The 10,884-nt window shown below is 33.3% G+C and overlaps 1 non-coding gene across 1 annotated transcript; it reads left to right on the forward strand.

Moving 5' to 3' along the window:
• The first annotated feature begins 10,288 nt into the window (after positions 1 to 10,288).
• LOC147916747 (U6 spliceosomal RNA) lies at positions 10,289 to 10,391 on the forward strand. The gene has a single exon (XR_015552609.1). It is a non-coding gene; the product is annotated as a U6 spliceosomal RNA (small nuclear RNA).
• The last annotated feature ends 493 nt before the right edge of the window (positions 10,392 to 10,884 follow it).

Raw genomic sequence — 10,884 nt, forward strand, 5'->3', positions numbered from 1 at the left:
AAAAGATCAAGAATAGACACTATAATTTAAAAGAATGTAAAAGGAATTGCCTTACAAAATAGCAGGTTTATTATAAAGCTATTTTAATTACGACAAATGTGGTACTGACACAAGGATATATGATGAGACCCATGGAACAGATAGAAATTCAAAATCAAACAGACACCTATAAACAAACTTGATATGTAATTGGAATGGCATTACAAATCAGTGGGAAAGGATGGACTGTTTAATACCTTGTTCTGAGACAATTTGATATCTACATGGGAAAAAATTGAATTAGATTTTAAATTAACCCAGTTCATAAAAATAGAACATTGTCATTTATATGAAGTTTAAAAACACCATACTTTATTGTTTGTTATTGATGTATAGATATATCTATATATTAATTAAAATTAAATTAAAATGTTAGAAATGCATGGGGATGATGACCAAATAAGGAACAGGGTTACTTCTGAGGAAGGCAGGGGACTGGAGTCAGAGACTGGAGATAGGGAGCTTTAACGGTGCCTGTAATGATTTGTTAAAAAATAATTTGAGGCAAATTTGACAAGATATTATGATTTTTTAAATGGCTGTTTGTTTTATTCTCTATAACTCTCCACAGTTGGAATTATTCTAAGTAAATTGGAAAAAAGAGAATTAACATTCACTGAGCTCTCACTCTGGCCCAGTTATGATGTTAAAAGCCCTCATTTACAATTTCATATATTCCTCACAAAAACTCTCTAAAGTGGTCATCATTTAGGTCCATTTTATTTACAAAGAAATTGAATTTCAAAAAGGTTAAATTTCTAAAACGTTAAAATATCCAGAAATATCTGGTTCCGAACACTATAGCAGCATTTCACTAAACCATGAATTTTTAAAATTGTCGCCGAAGCAAAGCATGATAAACCCAAAGCTCTTATTCAAGTTTAGCTTGTCTCCACAAGTCCCTTTAGCATTATTTCAGCATGAAAATATCTGGTGTTTCCAATTTTCCATAGTGTTTTAGTACAAGTTTTTAATACAATCATAAAGATTATTTGCTAATATGATAAAAATTCTACCATATATTTGCTAAATGATATGGATGGTGTGCCCCAAGGGAGTGGTAACGACTTCTGAAACATTTTCTGAAGTGATTTGCCATTTTCTCCTTCAACGTAGTTAACAGAAAAATGGCCTAGATGGGAGTTTGGCTGTGATGCTGCTGTTTCAATTACTCTGCTTCTGGCTTGCCTGCCAGACATTTAAACCTAGAACAAGAGTTTCCTGTTAGGGAAACAGAAAGGATTGGAATATCTGCTTTCCTTTGACTTCTTAGGTAAAATCAGCCAGTAGGGATGAATATAAATAATGGGAAAATCTATTACATTTTCAAACAATCTCTTTCTGTTCCTATTTAACAATTTCTCTAAGATACATACTTTGGGGCAATATTGCTTCTGTGTCATAGAGAATACAAATATTTAATATTATTAAATATTTTCAGAATACTCCCTAGAGTGGTCATACAAATTGATTTTGCAATAACAGTATATGGATTTTCCTATTTCACCATAATATAACTAACACATGGTATTATCAGGCTTTTTAATTTGTGTGAATCTGAATCTGATAGTGTGAAATACTATTGTTGTTTTAATTTGTACCTCTGGATTCCTGAGGAGTGAGGGAGGCATCTTTTCTTTTCTTTTTGGTTTTTCTTTTCTTTTTTTTTTTTTTTTTTTGGCTATTTTAATTTCTTCTGTGAATTGCCCATTCATATCCCTTACCTACTTACAAAATTTGTTTATTTATAATTTTCACATTGATTTATAGAAGTTCTTTATATACTCTGGATACCAATCTTTTGTCAGTTATATATATTGGAACTATTTTCTCTAAGCTAATAAAATATTTGACATTCTGTGTACCTAGAAGTTCTGCTACATTATCTTATTAAAATAAGCTGGGAATGTAGGCATTGGGGGGGTATGATTGATGGATACCTTCATTCTGTGCATACCAGTGGCTTAATTAGAAAGTAAAAATCTCAGTCCTCTGGCACTCTCTCTGGTAAATTTAAATGACCGATGCTGGGGCCCTCTGAAATGTCTATTTTTATGCCTTCCAATCCTCTGAATACTGCCTTTTGTCTGACACGCTATACTTTCTCAAAACTCCTTTGATTCCTAAAAATAGGTTTCACTGCAGAAGTCACATTCTCATTATCTGTTTTCTCATCTGTAAAATAGGGATTTTAATATCTACTCTATATAATGGCTAGGAGGATTAAATGAGGCAATATATGCTTCATGTAATACATTATGATTGATGGAACACTAAAAGAAGCCCCAAATTTAGGAAAAGGAAGAAAGAAAAGGGAATCTATTGAGGACACGAACATAGAAGAGATTGAGCTTATGGGAGGAAGCAAGCACTGATGCTATTTAGATTACTGGAGGCATATTCAGATCCAGATCTCTTGGATCTTCTGTGAACAAGACTCAGAAGCAAAGCCTTGGACTCACTCCAGGCATAAAATCTGATCAGACACACTACCACATAAATCTAGGACCCAAGATGCCTACATATTCAGAGAAAAAGAGAACTAGTGAAAAATAAATTAACATAAGAGTATGTGCTTGATTTTGCCAAAAGAAACCCTATAACAAGTAATAAAATGTCAGGTTTAAATCCTAAGCATAAAAATAAATACATGAAAAGTAAATAGTCTAAACATAGCAATTAAAACACAGAGATTTACAGAAAAGATTTAATTTTTAAAAAGTGACCTAACTACTCATTGTCTACAGGAAACTCACTTCAAATATAATGATATAGGTAGGGCAGAGGTAAAAAAAAAAAAAAAATGGAAAAAATATACACCCTGAAAACACAAATCAAAAGAAAACTGGAGTGATTATATTAACATCATATAAAATAAATGTCAGAGAAGAGAAAATTACCAGAGACAAAGAGGCACACTAACAAAATGATAAAGCAGTCAATTCATCAAAAAGGCATGATAATCTTAAGTGTGTATGTGTGTATGAACCAAATGATAAGCTGCAAAACACGTGAAACAAAAATAGATAAAACTGAAATGATAAACAGAGAAATCCACAGTTATAGTTGAGGACTTAAACACAACTCTCTCAGTAATTTATACAACCACTATACAAAAAAAAAAAAGTATCACTTCTAATAGAGAAGAACTGAACATCACCATGATTCAATAGGATCTAACTGACATTTGTAGAACACCCAATAACTGCAGGATATACGTTCTTTTCAAGCATGCATGGGACATTCTCTAAAATAGACCATATCCTGGGTCATAAATCACACCTTGAAAAATGTAAAAGAATCAAAATCATACAATGTTTTCTGACCGTAATGGATTCAAACTAGAAATCAATACTGGAAAGATAACAGAAAAATCTCCAAATACTTGGAAACTAAACATACTTCTAAATAACCTATGGATCAAAGAGGAAAACTCAAGTCTTCAAATAAACAAATATATTTAACTGAATGGAAATACAACATATCAAATTATGTAGGATGCAGCTAAAGCAGTGCTTAAGAGGAAGTTTAAGTCAATAAGTGTTTATATTAGAAAAGAAGTCTCAAAGTAATCATCTAAGTCACTACGTGAAGAAACAAGAAAAAGAACTAAGTAAACCTCAAACTGTGTAACTGAACCAGGTTCATCTTTGCCCACCTCCCAGAAAGCCAAACACTGAGATGACGAGATTGCAGAGAGAGAGAGGGTTTAATCACAAGGCAGCCAAGTAAGGAAATGGGAGAATGAGTCTCAAATCCACTTCTTTGAAAATAGAGACTCAGGGATATTTATGGGGTGGGGGACAAAGTGGTCTGAAATGTGGAGATATATGATTGGAGGTGAGGTAATTGATGATCTGCGCAAGCGTAGTCAGACTTCATGCCTCTTCATAGGATGCGTGTTCACAAAATGGCAGCATTAGCATGACCTGAGGGTGGAGTTTTTAGCCTCTTGATGTCAAAAGGTCACTTATCAGAGATCTGCATGGGCCTGTTGATGTCAAAATGTCGCTTATTGGAAATCTGCATGGGTCCAGCTGATGGGTTGGTGGTCTCAACCAGCCTGAAGTGGACAAGGGGTTCTAATTCCTAAAAAACAGCTCAAACATCCATTACCCAGGCTCCGATGAGATGTTATCTATAGGAACCTAGTGGGAGTTAGATAGCATGTTGCCTAAACAGCACAGTTAACAACGGGTGGGGGAACAATTAAAAGCTACAATCAGTAATTGTAAAAAGGAAAAAAAATACTTTAGTTACTAGCTACTTAATCATCAATGGCTGTTTGCCAGTTTCAGATGGAAGAAAATAATAAAGATGAGAGCAGAAATTAATGAAATGGAAAATAAAAACAATAGAAAAATAAATCAAACCAAATTTTTGAAAAGGCTAATAAAGTTGGTAAATCTCTTGCAAGACCAATAAAGAAAAAAAATAGAAAACACAAATTACCAATATCAAGAATGAACCAAGGTATATCAATATAGATTCCACAGACATTAAAAGGAAATAAAGGTATACTATGAACAACTCTCCACACATAAATTCAACCATTTAGGTAAATGAACCAATTCTTCAAAAACTATAAATTACCAAAAGTCATCCAAAATAAAATAAATAGTATGAATAATCCTATTACTATAAAAAAATGGAATTTATACTTGAAAACTTTTCAAAACAGCAATCTCTAGGACCATACGGTTTCATTGGAGAATTCAATCAAATACTTAAGAAATTCCACACAATTTTGTACAGAAAACAGAAGAGGAGGTAACACAACCCAACTAATTTTATGTGGCCAGCACCATCCTGATACCAAAATCAAAGATATTATTTAAAACAAAACAAAACAATATCCCCCATGAACAAAAATACAAAAATCACCAACAAAATATTAGCGAATAGACTCCAAATATATAAAAAGACCATGTGTCACAACCAAGTGCAGATATTTCCAGGGATGTAAGTCTGCTCAAAATTATCAATATAATTCATCATATTAACTTTCTAAGGAAAAAAAATCATGTGATTATATCAATTGATACAGAAAAAGTATTTGACAAAAACAAAACATTTATGATGAAAATTCTCAAAAAATTACATACAGAAGGGAAATTCCTCTACTTAATAAAGACAGTCTACAAAACACCTACAGCTAACATCATACCTCATGTTGAAATACTGAGTGTCTTCCACCTAAGACTGCAAATAAAGCAAGAATGTCCACTGTCACCATTCATATTTAACATAGTACTGGAAGTTTTAGCCAGTGTAATAAGGCAAGAAAATACAAAGCATATTGATTGGAAAGAAAGAAATAAAACTGTCCACACTTGCTGATAGTAGAATTGTCTGTGTAGAAAATCATAAGAATAATGACCAAAAAAACCTCCTTGAACTAATAAGTGATTTTGATAAGGTCACAGAATATAAGGTTAATACGTAGAAATCAAACATTTCTATATTCTAGCAATGAACAATTGAAAAGCCAAGTTAAAACATTATATCATTTACAATCACTATAAATAAAAAGCACTTAAGTATATATTAAACAAAATAAGTACAGGATCTACATTATGAGAAAGGAAGTCTACAGACCAGTATCGCTCATGAACATAAATGCAACAATCTCCAACAAAATATCAGCAAACAAAATACAACAAATGATTATTACCAAAAAAAATAAGAAATAAATAGTGTTGGCAAGGAAGTGGAGAAGAGAACCCTTGCGCACTGTTGGTGGGAATGTAAATTGGTGCAGCCACTATGGAAAACAGTATGGAGGTTCCTCAAAAAGTTAAAAATATAACCATCATATGATCCAGCAATTCCATTTCTGGGTATTTATCCACAGGAAATAAAAACACTGACTCAAAAAAATATCTGCACCCTCATATCTATTGCAGCATTATTTACAATAGCAAGACATGGGAGCAACCTAAGTGTCCATCGATGGATGAACAAATAAAGAAAACATGGAATTTTGGAATGGAATATTATTCAGTCATAGAAAAGAAGGAAATCTTGAGATTTGCAATAGCATGGACAGACCTTGAAGGCATTATGCTAAGTGAAATAAGTCAGACAGAGAAAGACAAATACCATATGATCTCACTTACATGTGGAATCTAAAAAACAAACAAACCAAACTCATAGATACAGAGAACAGATTGGTGGTTGCCAGAAGTAGGGATTGGGGGGGTGGGTGAGATGGGTGAATGGGGTCAAAAGGTACAAATTTTCATTTATAAAATAAATAAGTCATGGAGATGTAATGTACAGCATGGCAACTATAGTTAATAATACTGTATTGTATATTTGAAAGTTGCTAAGAGAGTAAATCTTAAAAGTTCTCATCACAAGAGAAAAACAATTTGTAACTATGTGTGGTGATGGATGTTAACTAGACGTACTGTGGTTATCATTTCTCAATATATACAAATATTAAATAATGTTGTACACCAGAAACTACTATAATGTTATGTCAATTATATCTCAAAAAAAAGTCAGTAACATTTAAAAAAAACCCAACAAATCAAATACAACAATGCATAAAAATAAGTATATATCATGACCAACTTAGATTTAGTCCAGGTATACAAGGCTGGTCCAACATTCCAAAATCAATTAATGTATCCCAATACATCAACAGGCTACAGAGAAAAATATATACAATTTTATCAACTGATACATTTGATAATATCCAATGCCCATTCGTGATTTAAAAAAAAAAAAAAACTCTCAGTAAACTAGGAAAGAGAGGAAATCCATTAATTTAATAAAACATCTACAAAATACCTATAGCTAATTTTATACTTAATAGTGAGAAACTGAATGGTTTCCCCTTAAGACAGTGAACAAGCCAAGATGTCCTCTCTCACCACTCCTATTCTACAAATACTAGTCCTAGCTAACGCAATAAGAGATAAAATGAAATAAGAAGGTATACGGATTGGAAAAGAAGAAATAAAATCGTCTTTGTTCAGAGATGACATGGTGGTCTATGTAGAAAATTTGAAAGAATCAACAATAACAACAACAACAAAAAAAAACCCTGGAACTAATAAGTAGTTATAGCAAGACCACAGAATACAAGGTTTATATACAAAAGTCCATTGCTTTCTTATATACCAGCAATGAATAATTGAAATTTGAAATTAAAGGCATAATATCATTTATAATAACACTTAGAAAATGAAATACTTCAACATAAATCTAACAAAATATATACAACATCTATCTGAAGAAAACTGCAAAACTCTGATGAAAGAAACCAAAGAAAATCTAAATAAATGGAGAACTATTCCATGTTGGTGGATAAGAGGACTCAATATTGTTAAGATGTCAGTCCTACCCAAATAGATCTATACATTCAATGCAATCACAATCAAAATTCAGCAAGATGTTTTGTGGATAAAAACAAACTGATTCTAAAGTTTATGTGGAATGTCAAAAGATCCAGACTAGTCAACACAATACCAAACAAGAACAAACTTGAAAGACTCACCTCAACCACCTAACTTCAAGACTTATAAAGCTACAATAATCACGACAGTGAAATACGGGCAAATGAATAGATGCATAGATCAATGGAACAGAGTATAAAGCCCATAAATAGACTCACAAAAATATAGTCAACTGATCTTTGACAAAGGAGCAAAGGCAATACAATGGAGAAAAGGATAATCTTTACAAGAAATGGTGCTGGAACAATTGGACATTCATTCATAGGTAATAATAATCATCTTATGTTTTTCATAAAAATTAACTAAAAATGGATCATAGACCTAAATATAAAACTCTGAAAGAAAACAAGAGAAAATCTATGTAACTTTGGGTTTATCAATGAGAGTTTAGATACAACAAAAGCAAAATTCATGAGAGAACAAAATGATAAATTCAACTTTATTAAAATTAAAAACTTCTGCTCTAGGGGGCCAGCCCGGTGGCGCAAGCGGTTAAGTGCGCATGCTCCGCTGCGGCGGCCCGGGGTTCGCCGGTTCAGATCCCAGGCGCGCACTGACGCACTGCTTGGCAAGCCATGCTGTGGCGGTGTCCCATATAAAGTGGAGGAAGATGGGCATGGATGTTAGCCCAGGGCCAGTCTTCCTCAGCGAAAAAAGAGGAGGATTGGCAGATGTTAGCACAGGGCTCACAAAAAAGAAAAAAAAACTTCTGCTCTGTGAAAGGCATCTTTAAGAGAAACAAAAGACAAGCCATATACTGGAAGAAAATATTTGCAAACCACATAATTGATAAGGGACTTTTAACTAAAGTATACAAAAAACTCTTAAAACTCAACAATAAGAAAATAAATAACTCAAGAAATGGGCAAAAGATCTGAATAGATATCTCACCAAAGAAGATATACAGCTGGAAAAGAAACATATAAAAAAATGCTCAACATCATTTGTCATTAGATAATTTAATTGCAAATTAAAACGAGATACCCGCTACATACCTATTAGAATGGCTAAAATTCAAAAGAACTGAAAATACCAAATGATGAAGAGGATGTAAAACAACAGAAACTCGCATTCATTGCTGGTGGGAATGCAAAATGCTACAGCCACTTTGGAAGACAGTTTGACAGTTTTTTACAAAGCCAAACATACTCATCACATGATCCAGCAATTGGACTCCTGGACATTAATCCAATTGCTTTGAAAACTTATGTCTCCACAAAATCTACAGAGTCATGTTTACAACAGCTTTATTCATGATTGCCAAAAAATGGAAGCAAGCAAGGTGTCCTTCAGCAGGTTAATATATAAACAAATAGTGTTACATCCACACAATGGAATGTTATTCACCAATTTTAAATAAATGAGTTATCAAGACTTAGAGGAACCTTAAATGCATGTTGCTATGGGAAAGAAGCCAATCTGAAAAGTTACATATTATATGATTCCAATGATATGACATTCCAGAAGAGGCACTACTATAGAGACAGTAAAAGGATCAGTGTGTATTATCACACTTTTTATTTTATGTATTTTATGATGCTTTCACATCTTGGGGCCTTGTGGACAAGGTGGGGACTGCCTCTCCCAAAGTTAGCTAATTCCCAGGATGGCAAACATCTTACCTGAAAGCATGCCTCTGATATGGAAACAAGCAATCCCGAGTCCACATCCCCAACCATCTGCTTTATCTAACTTGCACACTCTGAGCACAGATCCTATGTGATGAAAATCACACTTGATTTCTATATTTATGAGAAAAGCATCATATGCAGTTCAATAGAGAGATGTCCTGCAAACATCTGACCAGTACTCCTCAAAACTGTCAAGATAACCAAAAGCAAGGAAAGTCAGCAACTTCACAGCCAACAAGAGCCAAAGGGGACATGGGATCCTGAAACAGAAAAGGGACACTGTAGAAACTAAGGAAATCTGAATAAACTCTGAACTTTAGTTAACAATAATGTATCAATATTGGTTCATTAATTGTAATAAATGAGTCGTATTAATATAAGATGTTAACAATAAGGAAAACTGGGTGCAAGATATATTGGAATTCTCTGTGCTATCTTCTCATTTTTTCTATAAATCTAAAACTCCTCTAAAAAATAAAGTATTTTTAAAAAATGAAATGCAACAAATTTCCACAGTAAGATAAAATGTTAAGCACTCAAAATATTTCAATATCAGAAGAGTTTGTTGTGATTTCTGACAAAGGTTTTAAAAAACACATCCCTAACTGAATTGGAGCAATTAAATAGAAGACATTCTACTAAATATTTCTGGAATTCAAGATACTTTTGAAAAGAGTTATACATAGAGGAAAGTTTTGAAAGCAGAATGTTTAGAATCTTGTGCATTTAAAAAAAATAAGAGAAACAAAGATTACCAAGATTAATTTATTAAAATAGATAATTTCTCAAGTTTTGAAAAAATAATCCTGCCCTCAGAACTTCTTCAGATTTATATAATTCACAGGTGCATAACATTTTAGGGTAAACAAAAGGAGCATTCCTGGCTGCCAATGATAGGTTTCATAGAGCAGACAACAAGAAAAGTTGAGAGAGGAAGTGGATGTTTCCAGATTTAATTAACTTACAAACAGAATCTTCAAAATATCTGTGAAATTGTCTCAAGGCAAAAGAATCAGATCAAACAATTCACTCTATTAACCACAACACGTTAAGCACATCATACAGCTGCCAGGAATGGTGTCTGGTTACCACCCAGATATTACCATATATATCATATGTGGAAGAAACAGCCACCTAAAAGAAAAGATTTGGGTACCCACTTTGGCAGCACATATACTAAAATTGGAACTATATAGAGGTTGGCATGGCCCTTGCACAGGATGACATAAAAATTCTTGAAGTATCCTATATTTTGGGGAATGGAGAGTTATTGTTTAATGAGTATGAAATTTCAGTTTCGGATGATGAAAAAGTTCTGGAGATGGATGTTGGTGATGGTTGTATAACAATGTGAATGTAATTAATGCCATTGAACTCTACACTTAAAAACGGTTAAAATGGTCAATTTTATGATATATATATATATATTTTGTTAATGTCATTGAGTCAATTTCGACTCTTAGGAACACCGTGCAGAGCAGAGCAGAACCCTGCCGGGTCTTTTACGCCATCCTCTCACCCTCCGGCACTGTATCAGACAATGCTCTGCTGCTATTCATAGGGTTTTCATGGGCAATTTTTTCAGAAGTGGGTGGCCAGGTCCTTCTTCCTAGTCTGTTTTACTCTGGAAGCTCTGCTGAAACCTGTCCGCTATGCGTGATCCTGCTGGTATTTGAAATACCAGTGGCACAGCTGTCAGCATCACAGCTTTTTTTTAATTAAATATACTTTTTATTTTGAGATAATTA

This window comes from Ceratotherium simum, chromosome 6 (genome assembly GCF_057802395.1).
Source record: "Ceratotherium simum simum isolate JZ-2026a chromosome 6, ASM5780239v1, whole genome shotgun sequence".
Taxonomy (NCBI): Eukaryota; Metazoa; Chordata; class Mammalia; order Perissodactyla; family Rhinocerotidae; genus Ceratotherium; species Ceratotherium simum.